The sequence below is a fragment of the Mytilus californianus genome, unplaced genomic scaffold, assembly GCF_021869535.1.
Source record: "Mytilus californianus isolate M0D057914Y unplaced genomic scaffold, xbMytCali1.0.p SCAF_3, whole genome shotgun sequence".
In the NCBI taxonomy this organism is placed as follows: Eukaryota; Metazoa; Mollusca; class Bivalvia; order Mytilida; family Mytilidae; genus Mytilus; species Mytilus californianus.
This window is the reverse complement of record NW_026262679.1, coordinates 86,989,644-87,011,977: the sequence shown is the minus strand read 5'-3', so window position 1 is coordinate 87,011,977 and position 22,334 is coordinate 86,989,644. Positions and strand designations below refer to the sequence as shown.

General features: G+C 31.0%; 1 pseudogene; it reads right to left on the bottom strand.

Annotated features, from left to right (window-relative positions):
- Positions 1–1,424: 1,424 nt before the first annotated feature.
- LOC127733678 (complement C1q-like protein 2) lies at positions 1,425–14,433 on the bottom strand (annotated as a pseudogene).
- Positions 14,434–22,334: the final 7,901 nt, after the last annotated feature.

The following is a 22,334-nucleotide window of genomic DNA, read 5'->3' as shown; positions in this document are numbered from 1 at the left end:
CTTTTAAAAATACTGGACCTGAATCTGATTTCCTTATACGGATATGCAATATTTAGCATTCTAATGCTTCCGCCAATACATGTATCAAATACTGCATTTTTTTCTGGGCGATTGACCGACCAATCCACTGAGTGAGTTGCAATGCATGATGGACTACTATGTGTTTACAATTGTTTATAACTGCATGACATACAACACAATTTTTAACACATTGCCGAAAAAGAATTCATCTTTATACCTTTTCTTCGTTTGTGTTTACATTTTTGATACAAAATATTTTGTTCTGTGTTCAAATTCACGAATAATTACTTCGTTACTATATACATTGTATATGAAAAAAGTGTTTAAATACTCGAACCATAGACACTAATACTATTAATATAAACAAAGAAAATTCACAACCACAAGGATGAACACACAGACTAAATATATTCGTTCACAAATAAAAACCCAATTGACAAAGACATAAACACTCAAAAGACAAATAGGTGAGGCTTCCAGGGTCCGAAAACGGGAGTCACATGAACTTTTCAGTTATACAGTAAAATTGGGAAAGCGATTATCAAATTTCCGTAAAATGGACTAAGAATTGAAAAATGATAGGGTTCTTTTTGTTAATTTGTTACTTCTTTTGTTATCTAATTTATCTATTCATTTCCAATTTCTGTTTTTGATACTAATAAACTGTTCCAGTTTCCCCTTTACATAAAGCATTATACAAATAGAAAAGTCTTTTAGTTATTCAGATATATCTTTAGAAATATGCTTAGATAGAGACAATTGAATAGTCTAATATGATAGAATATCCAAAGCAAAATGACCGTACGAGTCTTCTAAATGATTGAACGAGTCAAATGATGTGCCATGCGAAAAATAGGAAGACATTTTTTTTCATCATCCTATAAACTTGAAAAATCGACATGTTTTACATTTAATATATTTTTCTATAATTTAATGATATTAGCTCTGCACATTTATTGTTATTTCAAGTGAAACTGATGGGTGTGATGATAAAACAAATTCCTTTTAAATTTTGTTGAAAGAAAGTTTAATTTTATTATCGAAATGTGAAACAAGTGATTATTTAGATCCCCACTGGAAAGCCCCTGACAGACCGAGTGAGCGTAAAATCATTGTTATCGATGGCCGATGACAAACAAGTTAAAGGTAAATGATTCAGTATTATTAAAAACATGAGTATTACGGTTGTCCACACTGTTATTGGACTACCTCTATCTCGAATACCAGACATTCAGATCATCGAACTAATGACAATAGCAATAATATTCATACAAACCCGATTAAGCATAAAAGGGGTATATCTTGCTCTGTTATCATTGAATAAAGGAATAAAAAAAAATACTCAATTGTTTATTTAAAGTAGTATCATCTTTTATGCAATTTGAAAGAAAACCAGACGAACATTTCATCTTTCAGAACTATTTATTGCAATAAATAACCAGAGAAATAAGAATTAGTGTTAGCATGAACTTTCTGGGATCCACCTCGAGATTCAACATACACTCGATCCCCTTTCTTCAGATCCATCAAAACTGTAGAAGTTTGAGAGTTCCATGATCCTCCAGTGCTTGTGTTTCCCAAAGTGAATGACTTGCCGTTTAATGTAATCTGATACTGAAACACGTGGGTATCGTATCCGACAATAGTACATGATATCTGGTAAATTCCCTGTCTTGGTGCTGTAAACATGCCCGTTGTTGGGTTGTAGCGGTTCCCTTTGTTAATCTTTACATTGTGAAACTTGATAACTTGCGTTCCTCATGAAGTAACATCACTCTTCAAGAATGCAAAGAAGGCTGGTTTGTCGACATTTTCTGAAATAAATTCAACTAATATAATTTCAAGATTAGTATATAATGTTGTCTACCGAATATTCGGTTTCGTCCGTCCTGGTTATCCATGAAACGCTTTCCTCTAGTGGTTAGGCAAGCGAAAATAAATTGAGCGATTTTTTGTTTCATTCATTTCAATGCTATATAAAAACAGCTATCAATACAAAGAGACGATTTGAAGGATAGTAATCGGTGTGTTCTTTTCAAATGGTTATTTCCAGCAAAAGATTGTATCAAACTACTATTGGGATCATACTTCCGAAATTATTCCCTAGGTATTCGATATAAATAAGAAAAAATTGACCAATTTAGTGAATTTCTGTTAACCTGTTGGAAAAATTCTGATCAGCTATATATATATTTAGAAGACAAGTGTCTTTACAACATGCCAATCTTTTTCGTTTGTATGTTCAGTACTAGTATATCAATATAGAGTGCTCTAAATTTACATTACATTATAAAAATACGGAGATGTGGTTTGATTTCCAATGAGACAACGATTCTTTAGATTATTTGACAAAGATGTGAACAATTACAGGTAACCTTACGACCTAGAGCATTGAACAAAATCCATATGGTATAGTAAGCTATAAAAGACCACGGAATGACGAAATATTACACAATTCAAAAGAGAAAACCAATGGCCCAGCATATACCTTATTAATTAAAAAATAATTATGACAAATAACATCCAATATCATTTGGATAAAATTGCAAATTAAATTACACATGATTTGTTTACAAGAAATAAAATTTTTACGCACTTTATTTATCTGTAAGATAAAAAACTTAAATGAGACATTAGAACTCTACCAGCTTTACCTTTTCAGTCCATTAATAAACAATTTAAGTCTGTTAAATGATAGATTTGTGAAAGAATTTACGTGATTTATATGTTTAAAGAATTCAAGTATTTCAAATACTTGTAATCTTTTCGAACACATCAACATGAGCAATTTCAGTTTTTCCACAATGCAAAAGAACAAGAAATTTACATTTAGTTGATGGAAAAAGCGAACCCAAGGAATAATTGTATATTTGAGATATACAATTCTTTGATTAATTTTACTAAAAATAAACGTATACCAACTGGTGGAGAGGGGAGTTTTTGAACTGTAGATCCATCTCTTTTAAAATAAGTTTTTGAAATTGGTTCAGTTTTTAACCAACTATTTTATTTTCCCATATCCTCTTTAACTTATGCTTTATTTTTCCTTATTTAATTCTCCACATTGATACTATAGCTTTCAAAGATGTGTATTATTATAATGTGTTTCAAGGTCAAGATCCTGATTTGACACAGTATGGTAATATATATTGTCAAATTGCTGTATATTGAAAACTCGCCTATACATTGTCTGCAGATGTAAATCTGAATTAAAATACTTAAATAAACATCCTAACAAAACTTTTGTCAACGTGGATTTGCATAATAGCTGTAAGCAACAATTCTTATCACAGTCCAAGTAAGTATATCTATTTTTTCATTATAGAAAAAGGGTTTTGTATGAGTTGTAGGAAATTAATTACTCGGAATTTTTGAAGCAAAGTTTGATTGAACAACAACAAAACATCTTATTGATGGGAATGTGGTAAACTGTAGTGTAGACTGTTGAAAAGTCATAACTATCAACCAATTTTAAAGGACCATTAAAGGCACGTCATTAATTTTTAAAAAATCCAAATATTTTTTTAACTTGAAAATTCAAAGGTTCATTATTTTGATATGCCTTATAACAAAATAAACCCCAAGTATTTTAGTAGTTAGGGAACAAATTATAAAGGACATATAGATTAATTGTGATACACTTACTAGAACCCGAGATAAAATGATATTTGACGGTAGTTTGAGTTATGGTGATGATATGATTGTCTTCTGTTTGACGTTCTGAGGAGTTAACGGCATTGAAAGTTGAAAAAACTATAACTTCATTCTTAAGAACTTGTATCATTTCTGTCATACCACTACCACATTGTGGGATGATTTGTCGGCCGATACGAACACAAATCTTTTTCAACGTTTACATACATTAATTTTTTAAAATTTTCCGTGATACATGAAGAAATATTAAAAAAAACTAAGGTTCAAACTCTCTCTGGAAAATTTGACGTAAAATGAATTTGGCTATTCTTTTTATGTCACTTAAGGTCGTTTAGCTCCTAAAATTTTTACGTGTTTATGGTCAAGGTACAGTAAATAGGCTATGTCACATAATTTAGTAAAATTTGCAAACAGCTTTGGCTCTTTGAACTATAACTGAAAATAGAAAGAATTTATCTTTTTTATTTATTATTTCAAATCTCCAATTACATATGTATAGATTTTTCTTAAAAATTGATATGTTGTTGATATATAAATTTCTGTTTAATGATGTAAAATAATCGTAGGGTCGCCGACTTTGTTTTTACGGCATACATCATTCAAAGTGGTGTTCGAGGTGAAGAATTACCACAAAACATCGAAATAAGCGTAAAGTCATTGCGTTGTAAGTAGTAAAACGTTGAATTTTGACGTATTTCACCTCCAACTCGATAATTGATTGGTTAATACACACAAAAAAAAAAACCGAAATGGGTGACTATGATTATTTTACATCATCAAACGAAGATTTATGTATCAACAACATATCAATTTTTAAGAAAAATCTATGAAATTGATATTGGAGATTTGATGATTTCGAGACAAATTGTAGAACGTTATTCGCCGATTTTATATGCTTTCCATATACATGTGCACCTGTTTTAAAAGAACTAATTCAGTATTATTTCAGAAAATAAATGAGATAAATGCATATTCTTTTCGATTTTCAGTTATAGTTCAACGAGCCAAAGATGTATGCAAACTTTTATCAAAATTTATGACATAGCCCATTTACTTTATCTTGACCTTATACATTCCTACTTTTAAATATTAAGGTTTGAGTCTCCGGATGAAGATAAATCCGGAAACTCTTTGGACGCACGAAATTTAAAAAGTGATACCATTTTCATTTATTAGCAATTGAATGATACCACTGTTGGTGGACTATAAGTTCCCGAGGGTATCATCAGCTGAGTAGTCGGTGCTTTGATACTGATATGATTTATAACATCTTTTTTTTTCTTAAATTCCCCGTTGATAATTTATGAAATATTTTGAAGAATTTGAATGAATTTGGCTATTCTTTTAATGTCCCTTTTGGTGATATAGCTCATAAAGTTTTACGTATTCATACATCCCTGGCTTTCACATGTTTAGATTTGAGCGTACCTCTTTTCAGATATCTCTTTTTTTCCTCTATTCTGGCTGATTTTGTAGCATTATTTTCATTACAAAAGTGAAATTTATGGAGGTGATACTGTAAACGTGTATAGGTTCTGTTGAGGCATATCGTGTGTCTTCCGCCATCTTGGATTGTAAAATATCAGAAAACAATCGGTCTAGGACTTTAATGAAATGTGCAAATTTTTGAGATATGAATGCAATTTATTTGTAAGACATTTCATTTTAAAGAATAAATTTATGTGTTTTATCATATTGTTTGACTTTTTTTTTACAAATACTGAATTAATTTTGTTTGATTCAATTTTCATCAACTTTTCCATATGAGGGGAGATAATTCAGCTTATGTAACTTTTATAAAGGAATTTCGTTTTTTAGCAAGAAAGCTAGTCCCGTGACCTCAATTTTTCTTTTTATTTTCTGAAAGCACATAATTAGAGCATCCTTCTCTTATTTTATCTTAATTCTATCGTTTGGCATTCTTTATATCATACAAAATTGGATTCTGTTCAATGCATTACGAAGTTCATGTGCTGGACAAATACTACCAGTCAGAGTAATTTTGATCTCGACAGACTATTAGTTCATGCAATACCTTGTTTGTTACCTTAATTTGTAACGTGACACGCGTTTCCTGTGCAAAAGACTCACCAGTGACGCTCCAATCATATAAGTTAAAAGGCCAAACAAAGTACGAAGTTGAAGAGCATTGAAGACCCAAAATTCCGAAAGTTTTTGCCAAATACAGCTGAGGTAATCTATTCCTGGTGTAGAAAATCCTTAATATTTCGAACAATTCTAAGATATGGGAAACAGTTACTTTATAATAATGACCATACTAATGATAATTCATGTCAACACAGAAGTGATAACTTCTGGACTTGTGATATCGTCGAGGAGGAAACCTCCACCAGCAGAGACATCGACCCAGTGGTTATAAAAAAAACTCATCAAAGATATCAAGCTTATAATTTTGTACGCCTGAATCCTAAATTAATTTAAAAATGAAAGCAATGTTATTATCAGTTTAACTACACCAGATGCGCATTTCGACATTTAATGTTAAAAAAGCAAAATGCGGACAAGGAATCAGAGTTGTGCACTAGGGAGATACATTCCTTAACTTAAAATGATATCCAAAGTTATAGATCATCAAATTTGAATGAAACAAACGGTATTTCCATGCAAGAACTGAAGAACTTGTTATTATGCTGGTGATACCCTCGATAACTTACAGTCTCCACCAACAGAGATGTCGACCCAATTGTAGAAAAACATTAACAGTATCAATTACAGTCTGTATATCTTTAATGAGTTTTCACTGTATCAGATAGGCATTTCGACAATAAATGACTCTTTGGTGATACTCGTAGCCACAATATTTGAAAATCCAAAACCGATTGGGAACGTTGAATAGCTGATAAAACCAAAAGGGACAAAAGGTAAAGCAAAAGCCGGACAAGGAATAAGATAAGCATAAAGGAATATATATTCCTTAATTTGAAATGATTTCAAAAATTTTATAAAAGACAATTGCACTAAAACAAAATCCGTATAACCAATTTTATTTGCTGATTGAAAATTAAGCTAAATAAAATCATTTAAGACAACAGGGAAGATAATTCTGTGTTAATTGTTTATTACTCAGACTGAAATAAAGAGTGAGCTATTTATACTGTAAATTTATGATGTCTCTGTACTGGTCAATTGGTCAGATTTGTCATACTTAATTAAACGATAAGTTGTTGAAATTTGATAACATGTTTTCACGTGTAGAGAACTTTCACTAATGACCAGTGCATGATTGGATTACATCTTTTTTTTATTGGTTAATGATCTTGCGGGGTCAGCACGAGTTCACGTGTATACATGTGCGTTGTGGGCACTTCCTTTTATCATCAGCTCTTGACTTGTTAACTTGTAATTCTTATCAAACAATTTGTGAAAAATTATGGATACTTTTGGACTGGAGTGATTTCCTTTTTGCAATTTGAGGTAAAATCGAACTATACTTTTATGCTTTAGCTATTTTATGCTTACATTCTGGACAAACGTACAGTTGCGTTTTGACCATTCTTTCATTCGTATAGTTTACACGATTTTGTTTTATGCAATACACGTAGCAGTTTGTCAAATAAATCTCTTTGTGAAAGAGATATTTGGGTAAAATCAATTCTGGGTTTGGTGATAACATTGTGCGTTTGCGATCAAAATGTACTTATTGACCATACTTATGGAAATGATAGCTGATGATAAACCCGATGTTGTATTTTTACAAGTTACTGAATCCTCCTTAATAGCATATGACTTTGTACATTTAAATGCAAAAGGCATCCTAATGTTTGCAGAACATATAAAATCCGCCTTACGTATCTGTATGAGAGATGGTTCATTTAAATACAAATACAAAAACTTATTGTCCTACGCTCATTAACAATGAATGGTTAAGACCTATATATATAGATAATAATAATAATAGTATCGATATTAATATACATGACAGAATGCAAAGTTACATACTTATATATGAGATTATTAAACTATTCCTTTCATTTAAACACTCTTATATGAAAGAGGCAGACAGTTTAAGTAATAAGCTATTGTTTATTGTGTTACAAACCAATTTGCCTTACTTGTTTTGGGTAAGGTGGACGATATTTTTATTGGTGCAGAGGGCGTGGTTGCTTGAACTTATGACCTCTGTGTATTTGCTTTTGCAGATATGTTTTTATGTAGTGTTTATTGTTTTATGCTATGTCATGAAACTCATGCTACTTTCGTTAATCTCGTCACGATGATTGGTTTGGAGCAAATAATTTTGTAAGTAAGCCTATTCGCTATAATTGTCAGTATTTTAATGTATGCACGTGTACCTTGTTTGCTTTATGTTAACGGTATAAAAAGGATATGTCTCTCACATGTATCGCAACCCAATGCTCATTCATTACAAACCAATTTGCCTGTCTTTGCCTGTTTGGGTAATGTGGACAATATTTTAATTGTTGCAGAGGGCGTGGTTGCTTGTACTCATGTCCTCTGTGTATTTAATTTTGCAGAGGTCGTGGTAGCTTGGATTTATGACCTCTGTGTATTTGCTTTTATAGGGGTCATGGTTGCCTGAACTTATGACCTCTGTGTATTTGCTTTTGCAGATTTCGTGTTTGCTTGTACTAATGTCATCTGTGTAATTGTTTTTGCAGAGGTCGTGGTAGCTTGGACTTATGACCTTTGTGTATTTGCTTTTGAATATATGTTATTTTGTAGTGGGTATTGTTTTATGGTTCGTCATGAAACTCATGCTACTTTTTTCTGCAGAGGTCGTGGTAGCTTGGACTTGTGAACTTTGTGTATTTGCTTTTGCAAATATGTTATTATTTAGTGGTTATTGTTTTATGCTTCGTCATGAAACTCATGCTACTTTGTTAATTTCGTCATGGTGATTGGTTTGGAACAAATTATTTTGTAATTAATCCTATTCGCTACATGTATACTTGCCAGTATTTTAAGACATGTTGCTAGTTTCAAATGTTTGCCAGTATTTTAATACATGTTTCTAATGTATTAGTTAAATTATGTTTACTAGTATAATTTATATAGTTTTAGGTTGCAATGAACTTATTTGATAATTTTCATACCAATACTAAAGCATTGTAAGGTCGTTTGCTTATAATTTATATTAGTTTTACTATTAAAAATAACAATGGACAAGACATAAGTTATCAATACATTGATAATAGTTTAAAGTTCATTCTCTCCATTTAATACATGATGTATATGTTTAATGGTTGATTGATTGAAGAAAAAAAATTATCGCATATTATACCTTGACATGTGTTATGTTTGTTGTTCTAGAGTTAGATCGAGTTCGTTATATGATGACGATTTTTGTTTTTCATTATTTTACATTTTAATTTTGTTTATTTCATATTTTATAACTATAGACGAAGAGCGCTGAGTCTGGCATTTATCTACGTAAGAACTTTCGCACATTGAAGGAAATATGCAATAAAGCGTGATATCAACAACTTACATATACTTTTATATATCAGTGGTATGCCATAGTTCCGATAATACAAACATACCAATGTTGATGAGTTGCTGTTTCACTTACGTTTATGACACATACTTAATTTTGAGATTAGAATTTTGATCTGGACGTGCGAGTCGTATCAACAATAATCCTTGACTGGCCAAAGTCTTCTTTAACTGTTTTATCAATACAAATTTACAAAAGTTGTCTTCGAGCAGCATTTGGATACACAACTGGACCCTAGTGCCAATGTAAGTCTGAAGCACCAGTTGCACGCTCTTATTTCACCACCTCTTTAAAGTTGGCTATGTCGTTAATTGGTTTCGACTCTCGGTACTATACAGCACCTAGTTTTAGTAAAAAGACTTCTGCAGCTAATGGATGGTATTCCCGTCTCCGTGATTCAAGTATTGAAGTCGGAATGCGTTTATGGAATTTTACAGGATAAAAAGGATTGAGTTAGTAATAGAATTTTATGCTTCAGCTGTTTTGGGTCAGTATTGCCTGCCAAAACGTTTATGATTTTATTTCGTACAATTACAACTATCTTGTTTCGGGTCAGCATTGCCTGCCAAAACGTTTATATGATCTTTAGTAATAAAACGCTATGCTTCTGTTTTGGGTCAGTATTGCCTGCCAAAACGTTTATGATTTTATTTCGTACAATTACAACTATCTTGTTTTGGGTCAGCATTGCCTGCCAAAACGTTTATATGATCTTTTGTAATAAAATTCTATGCTTCTGTTTTGGGTCAGTATTGCCTGCCAAAACTTTTATGATCTTTATTTCATACAATTACAACTATCTTGTTTTGGGTCAGCATTGCCTGCCAAAACGTTTATGATATTTATTTCATACAATTACAACTATCTGTTGATTTGTCGAAGAAGAAACTTTTGTATATGTTTAATATTGTAATGAGAAATGGTATTTTCAATTTAATTATGATCTTTCTCGAATTTATAAATATATAGCTTTGCTTTTGGTAAATGCAAATTGTGCATATGTGTCTGGATGGGGTTTAGTATTGCCTGCCCTCCTGATGTCTTTACGCATTATTAACACTGTCAGTGTTAAAATTTGATAGGCTACTATGGAATTGTTTTTGTTTAATTTTATGGCTCAGTTTGCCTATTTAATTTGAATGTCTCATGGACTTTTAACGCAAGGTAAAAAAAAATTAAAAATTATACAAAAAAAATCACTAAAAGCTGTATTTAGATTTCAAAGATATTTTTCATTTTTCAGTCCAAGTATTTCCACTCAAATACGACCATACAATAAAAACCTTTTTAAATGTATAGCAGTGAAATTATATTTATCAAATTTTTTTTTAATTTTTAATTTTTTTTAAAAAATTTTTAGAAATCAAATTTTTGATATATGAAGTATATTTTAAGTGTAAATCAAAATTCCTCTAGCTTAGCTGTGCTAAATAAATTCGGTAGATTCCCGTTATATTTGATAGTGGTATTATCAATATGAATTATAACTATTAATATCGAATGCTGGTATTTATCCATTCATTAAATTTATAAAAAGCTGAATATTCAAAATTCAGATGTAAAGCCTAACTTTTTTATCAAGTCATCACTTACGCAAAAACCCTTCTCAAGACTCAAATCAATTGGGAACACAACAAAAATTAACTGAGAGTAAAAAACTTCTAAATTGGATAATTATTTACTTATTTCAATCTAAAAACTTGTTTTCCTTTAGAAATTTATCTATTTTTATACAATTTCGATTGAGAAATGCCAAATGTAAAATGAGAATCAGTGCCCATGATCCCATAATAGAAAGAGACAGATATAAAACTTCATATATAGAAAGAAGTCAGGGCTTTGTAACAATGTACTTTTATTTTTTTTGAAAATTAAAGATGAACAACATTTCATTATTAGTTGTCCAGTATACAATGATTATGGTGAGATTTTTCAGATCTCTCAAATGAGGCAAACTTGTTTTTGGTTAATTACTGTACTAATACAAATTGTCTGTACTAAAATATTTAGGGGATTATGTTATTAAATGTCTAGATGTAAGACGAAATGTGAATAAATATACTTAATAACGATGATTATTGTAACTTTATCGCTGTGGTCCTGACCAGAAAAAGATTTACACCTTTCATCATGTTTATCAGCAAGAGATAATTTAAAAGTAATATATGTAGGTTTATGATTATATGAACTTTTAATATTTTATCTCAATGTGGAAACTTTTTACAAAAATATAGTGTAATTTTTTGGTGTATGTGATTGTCATGCTTCCAAATTCTAACAAGTTATATATAAATTGTATTCACGTCGCCAGAGTCCTCGGGTGAGGGATTCACTCTTTCAAGCCAAGAGTGGATTTGTGGCACCTTTGCTATTCTTTGTCATTTATTCAATTGATATGATTTTAGTTGATGTAATTTCGTATTAATTATGTATTATAAGTTCATATTAATTATGAACTTTTATGTCAAATGTTTTATTTGCAAAATGTATTTTTTGCATTTTATGATTTTGAATAAATGACCTTTTTTCGTCAATTTAGTTTTTATATCATATAGCAAAAACAAGTTCAGACTTTGGCCTGTGTATACATTAGTATGTTTATGGTATCTAACTCTCTGTCTTAAAACCAATTTTATTTTCTAATTGAAAAGTAAGCTGAATAAAATCATTTAAGACAGCAGGGAAGATAATTCTGTATTAATTGTTTATTACTCAAACTTAAATAAAAAGTGAGCTACTTATACTGTAGATTTATGATGTCTCTGTACTGGTCAATTGGTCAGATTTGTCATACTTAATTAAACGATAAATTGTTGAAATTAAATAACATGTTTTCACGTGTAGAGAAATTTCACTAATGACCAGTGCATGATTGGATTACATCTTTTTTTTATTGGTTAATGATCTTGCGGGGTCAGCACGAGTTCACGTGTATACATGTGCGTTTTGGGCACTTCCTTTTATCATCAGCTCTTGATTTGTTAACTTGTTATTCTTATCAAACAATTTGCGAAAAATTCCCACCTGCATAACTCCCTTAATTTTATCTTTAGAAGTAGATATGTATATATGTTTATTAGTTGGGCAGATTTTTCTCCCCACCTTTGCTACTCTTTGTCATTTATTCAATTGATATGATTTTAGGTTGATGTAATTTCGTATTAATTATGTATTATAATTTCATATTTATTATGAACTTTTATGTCAAATGTTTTATTTGCAAAATGTTTTTTTTTTGCATTTTATGATTTTGAATAAATGACCTTTTTTCGTCAATTTTGTTTTTATATCATATAGCAAAACAAGCTCAGACTCTGGCCTGTGAATACATTAGTATGTTTATGGTATCTAACTAGCTGTCTTAAATGTATTCCAGTGCTGAGGTACTGGCTACTGGGCTGATGACATCAACGGTACCAATTTTATTGCACCAGATGCGCATTTCTAAAATTAATGACACTTCAGTGATGCTCATGTCAAATTCTTTGTAAATCTTCAACCTATAAGAAATGTCGAAGAGCTGATAAAACCAAAAAGGAGCCAAACCTGGACAATTGAGCTATCCATAAAGGAGATAAATTGATTTATTAAAAATTATTTTCAAATTTCAATAAAACAGTATCCGTATTTTCATGGCTACTGGGCTGATGATACCCTCGTTTGTTTATATTATTTTCATCTCATGCTATCAAGGTTAAATAAATAACAATCAAGTACCTCATTTAACTTTCAATAGTAAACAGTATTTCATTCCATAATTGATCTATTTTCATTATTTAAAAATATTCAATTTACGGGTTTTGATACTTGATTTGAATATGTTATTTGCCTATCTCTTTTCAGCTTATTCAAACGTCAGTCTGGTCTTTATTTTCAACAAGTTTAAAAGATTTAAAATGAGTATAAATGCTTGCTTGTGTTATGCTTGTACAATTAATGGATTTTAATGCTCAAATAGCTAAAAACATCACGCTGTAGAATAAGTTGTGTTGAAATTACCTTTAATTGACGCTAATCGACGATCGTTCAATTTAAAGCGATATGTAAATTTTTCCTGCTGGGACTTTTATACCAAAAAGAGTTACCGAAAACAAATAATTTTCTAGAGTTTACAACTTTGAAAGAAAGTAAAGGAAAATCAGGGGCTTTAACCTCTGATTGATTGGGCAGCCAATAATTGTCACGTTAACCAGTTATGTCTGTTTGAATATCTCACACACTTATCTCAATTAAACGGAACAATATATAACTGTCATACAAGTGGAAGGCTTAGCTTCCTATAAAACCGGGTTTAACACATTATTTTCTTCGGAGAGTTCCTTTACTAATTCAGGAACATGACAGGTGTTTTCCAGTTGTTCGATCGGTTGATATAGTTGAACGTTTCCAAATGTTATACTAGTATAAAAATGAAATATGATTTTCGTGCGCACAACCAGCCCGATACCAAATGCTTTGAAAGCCAAAAATATAAAACGTTTGATAGGATTAAACAAAAGAGCTGAAAGTGCTACTAGACTTTTAAAACACCATCGGTGTCTGAAAATACCTTTACCAATGTGACAGGTGTTTTCTTGTTGTTCGGTTGGTTGATATAGTCGAACGTTTGGTTTTGTCATGTTTACGGAATTCCCCCTTGTCGGATTTACCTAGGAGTTCAGTATTTTTCTTACTACATTTGTTTTCATTTAACACAGTCACATAATTTATTGAACTTGATTTTTTTAAGACATAATGTATCATAAAGATAACGCTCATATTGAAGCACTTTACTGAATGTTAAAGAGGGGACTAACATTCCACTAGCAGCGGTACCGACCTAGCATTTAGCGTGGAAAGACTCACCTGAAATAACGATCTTAAAATCTTATTTGATAAAAGAAAAAAAATCGTAATTACCTTGTTTACATGACCCTTTAGCCAGTAATGTTCGAAGTAGGTCTTCGCTGATACAGAACGCCTTTACGCCTAAAACAAAAGACAAATGAATGGTAGGAAAATAAAACAATGGTAAACTTTCGAACAAAAAAAAATGATAAACTTTCGAACAAAAAACTTTGAACTGAAACAATTGTGAAATGTGAAAGTACTTACCAATGTTAATTGATAGACAAATGAGAACAAGCAGCAATCTTCTAGTATGCATTTTGAATTTGCTAACGACAGTTGTTTTCACTGTATCAGAAAATACAGACTGTAACAGTTTAATATGAAAAAACTACATGTAGTATAGAAAAATTTAACGAAAATGTAATAAAGATATTACAATGTGTTACATTCAATTGTCATGTACCTTGTAATATTAGATCTGTTAGATGTCCTGAATAATATTCCAGGAAATCTAATAGTTCTAATATTACAAGGTTATGTTATTGATATTTACTATCCCCACTTATTTCATTGGTTACTATTTGGTTGCTTGTTGTCCTATGGAATATAAAATATACTAATTTTACGGAGATTGAAAAATAAGAAATATATCAATCAGCGCATTTCTAGATATTATCTCAACGGGAGAACGGACAATATTCCACTTTATATACCTATATGGAGTTATTTTCTTTCAGAACGATAGGTCATTCTTTCGAAGAATCAACCCGGACGATACCATGTTTCAATGAAATATGCTCCAAGGCATAAAATAATGACCTGTGTGAGGTCATTATTTTCCTTGATAAAAATGCAAACTATAATTTACTTCAAAATTATATTCGTCTGATAGTTTCTGTTGCCGATTTGGGAATTTATTTTTTAAAGTTCAATCTATGGTAGGTGTAATAAAAAAATTTAATTTTAGAAACAAATAATGTGAAGTTTTGTTAATTTATCGCTACAATACAGAGACATTATCATATATGCGAGATAAATTTTAATGTAAAACTTTCATAACACTTTAAAATAAAGCCAGATTTGACATATTTGTGTGTAAGATTTTGAAAATCTTATTGATTCACACTGAATATGTTGATTGATTGATGGTTACTTAACGTCCAGTGGCAAATATTTCATGCATGTTCAGGACGATACACACTGAATAGGAAATCATACTGTGACCTACACGTATTCATATTCGTTTTCGTGTAACATGTACATGTATCACGATTTCGTGCTCCCTTCGTGTCAGTTCTTAACTTTTTACATTTATGTATACCTTTTACTCTATCAAATGATTAACTAATAAAATATTCTTATATTCTATTGAATAACATTCACGTACCTCACAATGCGGTCGAGTGGGGGGAGGGTATATAATTATATCCGGATTATCTGTTAAAAATTTTTATTGCTATTCAAAAGAAAATCATTCTGAGTATTTCATTCGATTCAATTAAAATTGTTGAAAAAATAATCACTTTTCCGCGATGAAATGTCATTACAAATAGACAAAAAAAACATAGCATCTCCCTTTCCATAAACTAAGTTGGTACAATAAATTACTTACAAAGTGTCTTGTAGTTTTCATACACCTTTATCAGATGGTAACAATTCATTTGTGTCTTACTTCATGCAGTTGCAGTAATATTTTTATTATGTATGGCTAATAATTTCTAAGGTGTATATCTAGATTAATTAGTGAGTTTTATTTCACATTCTAAATGACCCGTAGGGCGTATTAAAACCTGAACGCATTAGAAAGGAATATCCCACTTTAGTGTGGTCGGTAAAATAGGATGCTAAATTTTGCAAATCTTTATAAAAAACAATATTTTTTTGACGGTATATAAGTCAGATAATGCATATTTTAAGGTTTTTCTTGTAGAACACACCTCGGGGTGTCAGGATTGCCTAAAGAAAGACCTCCCTACGGTCGGTCTTTCATTTGATCAATCCTGACACCCCTCGGTGTGTTCTACGACAAGAAAAACCTGAAAATATGCATTATCTATAACTGAAACAACGTCTTTCCTAAGTAAGGGAGGAAATAAGCCCAATATATTCTTGGACCTGGCAACCTGAAATAAAGCTTTTTTTAACCCATCTGGTGGACATTTTCTAAGTGTTGTGGGAAAATTAATGTTGGATGAATGCTAAATAAAATTGGTACAAATCTTGTTCGTATCAAACCATAAATATTATAAAAAGTAAAATTGATGAATAAGACATAGATAAAAACGCTCTCAAATAAATGTCCATCTTTAAACCGATTAAGCAGAAAGACATGTGTGTTATAATTATTAAAAAAGTAAGTTTTGCAAGATAATTGTTCTATCAAAAATGTCTGCTTTGGAAATGATTACGCTTGGAAGAACTATAATGAGGGGTAGAATCAAATGTTACAGTTTATAATGGACAAAGAGAAATAACATATATGTTAATTAATTGTGATTTTAACTACTAAGATAGTATATATTGCGATTGCAACAAATTTTATACATATTTATATTCTGATTATCGAAATGTTGAAAGTTATTATTAAAAATAATGTGGCTGAATCTTGAAAAGATTGACGAAAATCGAACTGTCAATTGTAAAAAACTGAACATTAAAAAAATGCAACTGATTCAAGACAAAATTCTATAATTAAAAATAATGAATAACAAAAGCGTTGTTACAACATTAAGTGCTAGACCATCAACCGATACACTAGTTGGTAGAACAAAAATGCGTATAATGGAATATTCATAAACAGTCTGCAAATTTGAATTCAAAGAACATGTGCGATAAGCGTATTTTTCCATAGCTACTAATTCCAATATGTCCTGATTATTCAAGATTTCAGTTTCCTAATAGAAGAGTTAATACATAAAAATACTAAAAAGAAATGTTGTTATGACGTCATATACCTCATTATAGCGATTTGGTGAATCAGAAATGATTTTCAGAATTGACAATATAAATTTCGCAAAACTGCATTTCACATATTGTCCTCACAGCCGTAAATCTGACTGTCCCCTAAACAATACTGGTGAAATATTGTACAATTGAAATATACAAGACAGATCAGTCAAGGAACATAATATTTGCATTTACTTCTCCACACACTGTCTTTATTTACCTTTTTATTTGGCTTCCTACTGTTTATACACGTTAAGGACATACGATACAGTTTTGGTCTCACGGTGATTATTTTTATGCAAACTACCTCACCTAGTCATGATTCATATATGTAATTAAAAACATACCTCCACCCACCACTTTTAGAGATAAATGGGGTCGAAATGTTAGTCATTTACTCAAAATTTCGTTTTCTTGGACATTTCTATCCGTTGAACAGACACACATAACTTTTTTGTTTCAAAAGATAAACACGAGCGAATTTTTGGTAAAACAATTTAAATATATTCTGTGCATGAGTATGCTCTTAATTAGTGTAAAATGTCTTTGGAAATAATTTGTTTTTATTAAGATTTCATGATTTAAAAATAAAAGTCATGTTTTGCTATAATACATTTATCTAATTTAAAAAAAAATCATCGGTGATATGTTCATAACCGTTGGTACAAAAAATCTTCATACATAATCAAGCCTAATGCCATTTTAAAGAAGAGGAGTTTATGTACTCGTTTGTTTTCAATCTTATTTTTAAAATCAGTTGAAAATATATCTTTTCCCAATATGTCAAAGTTTGACGTCGCGAAAAATAACATTTTACAATACCGACTTCATTACCATGGGGGGATGGTCGTTCATTTCTTTATTCTTTAACTTTTAAAGCCGTTTTTCTCTATTCTTTATTTATTTTGACCTTTTCCTCTATTCGTTATATTTTAACACCCCATTTTTTCTCTAATCCTTATCTTTTTTACCTATTTTCCTCTATTCTTTATATTTTTGCCATTTATTCTGCACTGTTTGCCCATCATTCTCTATATTCTGTAAACTCTATCCAGACCCACTCATATTCATGGCTGTGTACAGTTGCCCAGTTTTTGTTGGGTTATTATGGTTGGGGTTCTTATTAATATAGAACTAAATTAGATGAAAATGGGAACTTAAGTCCAAACTCCTTATCTCCCATATGTATTTGTATTATTCTGAATTCTTTGATTAAGCAACAATTTGTAAAAATACAAATCAAATGAAAAAAATTGGTACCTATTTTGAATAAATAAACATTTCCTAGTTATCAACCGACATCAATGATACTTCACAAAAAGAATACACACATATTCATTAAAGTGTACATCTGTAGAGAATTGGTTCAGACTATTTTCTCCATTTTCCAGACTTTTCGGAAAAAGGTACTTTTTCAGAAAAGTTTACAAAAGACCATAACTATTTTTTTTTATGACCAACCCAGATCACTGAAACTGCACATAAAGATTACACCCATAACGAACTGTGCACCTCAGTGTAATAGAATTGTTTGAAGATTTTTCCCTTTTTCCAGATATGGCCATTTGAGTCATTTTCAAGCAAAATTTGCAGAGGCCTGTATCTTTTCTGTGTAATCAATAATTCCTGCTACAGTATCAAACCCCATTTTTAAAAGATATATATATAAGTTTGGCACAACTATGGAAGGTATGCACCTGCTACTAATTGGTGAAAGATTTTATCTCCATTTTTTTTTGCATTCTTTTAATGATATGTATTATAGACCGTTCTCCATTGTTTAGAAGCATTCTAGTCAACCCCGATATTTAAGTTTTTGATTCATTTCTACTTAATGCAAAAAGTACCACATTGGAATTTGATTTTCAACATTAACCTTAGTTTGCCGCAATTATACTTTTCGAAATTTTAACACAATATTGGTGACATCCAAAGACACGTTTAGCTCTAGTTTGATGATGTTACAGCTACACTGCAGTGGCTAAATAAATTAAAGATGTAATAAAGGAATAAATCTTCAAAATGTTCAAGATGGTTATTGTTGTCATGAAAACAGCAAAAGTGAGAAAAATAAAAACAAATTCAGTACTGAATTTAACTTCACAGAAATGTAACATTTCATGCATTATATATTTGTAAGGGCTTGCACATTTAAAAAAATGGCTGCTGTAATCATGGTTACTGCTACTTCGGGGTACCCTTCGCTATTGCTTGATATACAAAATCTAGTTATGCCACCCCGAACGAGAATCAAGATACACATTGCTATTACTTCGTGTCTGTGTTATTATGTCACCCTGAAGGAAAGTCGCTTAACATATTGAATTCTTTCGTATTGTTATAAACTCGAACAAACCCGAAGAATCGAAGGATTATTATGTTTGTCCCGTCTGTCCGTGTCTTCTTCTTCTTCTTCTTTTTCTTCTTCCCAGCCTTGTTTTTCGTTATTACAGAGCCTGTTATGGTTAATTCTGTTGGTACACCAATTACACGTTGAAATGAATTTTTAAATTTGGTATTCATGATTGTGTTGGGTCAGCATTCATAGGTGTGCATTGATACTTTTTGTTTAAACAAAGGGGACCACAAAATAGGTGGGATAAAACAATTATATTTTCTAGAAGAGATTAAACTATCATGTTTTGAATGACACACTAGTTCTAAACTATTTTTGTATACCAACATGAGACTCACTTGAAACGATTGCATTTCAAAATTATTCAAATTGCCCCTATTTTGATGCCAAATATGGTAATTTTCCGTAAAGGCTCTTGGATACATTATTTTTTTAAGAAAGTTAAAAAAGGTACATAGTTATCATATATTTTTTAAAAGGACTGATCCGACCTTCGCTAGAGATACTGTATTATAATTGTCTTTTTTCTGAATTGTTTTATTGAAATTTCTGTTTTAGTACTGATCGAATACTAGCTACCGTTACCTGGTATTTTATCAGCTAATGTAAAAATAAAACCACATCCAGTCGTTTACTTCAGACAAATATTTGTTTTTATTTGTTATCATTCTGTATGTTGATTTAGTCAGGGCAATTAAGGGTGTCCTGCTTTTGAGGGAGTTGTTGAAGAATACTGTTCAACAATATAATTTAAAGAAAAACTATGAGTTTCTGACGGTCACTTTACCAGTAACGGCGGTTATTATGTTTGAAAGCGATTGAAGCCATCAAATACAATCATTAAACGTTGTTGTCCAGACAGACAAGCAACCCATAATATATCGTTTTTGTTTGTGTAAAGGAATTAGGCGTTGACTATTCACTTAGAAATCAAACATTAAACGTCCACGGCACTTGAAATCCTGAGCAATCATAGGACGGTTTTATATTGCTTTCGAATTTCTATCAAAGATGAAGAACTTGATCTTCCGATATCTTCCACACTAATGGGTCCCCAATATTTCAAAAGTTACTCAACATCACACTTGAATAGTTGGGTCTGTCTAATTCTCCACGAGACATCTTTCCAATTATTAACATCTACTTTACCAGCAATCAAATACAGCCTTCTGAGTTACTTTACATCTATCTACTCTACGGGTGGTGTGAAGCAGATGTTTATTTAAAAAAAAAAATAAAAGATACGTTATTATACTTACAATCCAAGTCCCTCTTCTCATGGAATAATATAAAAAAAAATGACCTCTTTACTCTTTATACTTGTATTAACATCCTCTATTTGATCATCAGCAATCAAAACCTAGCTTCAGAGGAAGTGTGAAACTACCGACTCTAGGGTTGAGTGAATCAAATGTGGCTACCAATAAAATTAAAAGATCTGTTGAAGTAAAATCCCTCTCCCCATACAATAGTATAAAAACAACATTTGACTTATCTACTCTATACCACATGCGCTTGGAAATGAACCTTTTTTTTGTTTTCTTTTTTTCTTTTGGTTTCCTCTTCTTTTTATTAAATATTCCCTTGGTTCAATAGCGTTCTTGTAAGCAGCGACCTATACTGGAATGCTGCTACATAGAAATGTAAAGTTCACAATTGGTAGCAATAATCAATCTTGTTGTTGTAATGTTTTGACCTCAGCCGAACCTCATTGTCAAGATCTAGATGTAAATCAAGATATGAGCCAGACTTAACTGTATCTGTTGTATTTTTTATTTCGATGGGGTAGATGCGTTAAACATGGTCACCGACTTTGGATTATTTAGTGAGAGGACATCATCTATATAGCAGAAAGTAAAGGATAATGCTAGCTTCTTTTCATTATTCCTGAGAAGCTCCTATATGAAGTCTGTCTCATATTGATAAAGGAGTAAGTCGACAAGAAGAGGAGCAAAATTAAGGCCATAAGAATACTGATTGTTGAAAAACACGTCCTCCAAACGTAACAAATATGTTGTCAATCAAAACAATAAGCATCAAAGTATCACAAATCCATTCCTTAAACAAGATGTTTGTTTCTACGTTGGCCATTTGTTTGAAACAAAGTTGGACTATTTCTTTCAATCTGTCATTTAGTTAAGGATGGGGTATACATGAGCAAAGGGTAGATAATTCAAATGTTTTATATTATTGCAAGAGGAAAGAGACTAATATTCTATTTCAATTCAATTCAATGTTGTATGAAAACCTCATCTCTCAATAAGTACAATCGATAGTTGTAAATTGAAAAAAAACAATTCTACATAAAACGAGAGCCATTCTATACTGAATTATAAGAGACTACTAAAATGCATAGATATACTACATTAAACAATATGAAATAAAGTACTATTTACAATAAATAAAATGTCTACGTCTTCTTAAAATTAAAAAACAGGTTTTGGCACACACACGTATTCTATTTACATCTGAGCTCGAGAATAAAAACACTCATTTTTGGGTGTCATATAAAATATGTAAATTTTCATTAAAAGTTTCAGCAACATAATATAAATGGTTTATCAAATCGTCATAAAGAGGACATCTTAATGAGACATGAGCTCCGTCTTCAACAAAACAATCACATATATGGCACACTCTGTTTTCTAAAATATATTTTCTTATCACCCAGTTCCAATCCGCAATTGGTCTACACCACATCGAAATTTGGCGAAAGCACTTCTGTGACTGAAAGGAAAAGCTATTTAACAGTATTCTTCGGGTTTAAAATTTTCTTTGAACTATTTGTACGTTCGTAGCCACCTCTACTTGATATAGATTTATCAGAATGTAAAATAGCATGCCAATTATCGACATGTTTATCGTGTAATTTTGACATAAAAAGTTTTACAACATAATTAGTGTCCATATTTTCAGGACACAGTGAATGATTTTCATTCAGTTCACAAAAGGTTTTCCTCACTAAAAAGTTCCAGGTTTTAACACACTTATGCTTAATACTCATATCTTATGAACTTTTGCATTTAACCGATTTGAGCTCATGTTATTTAA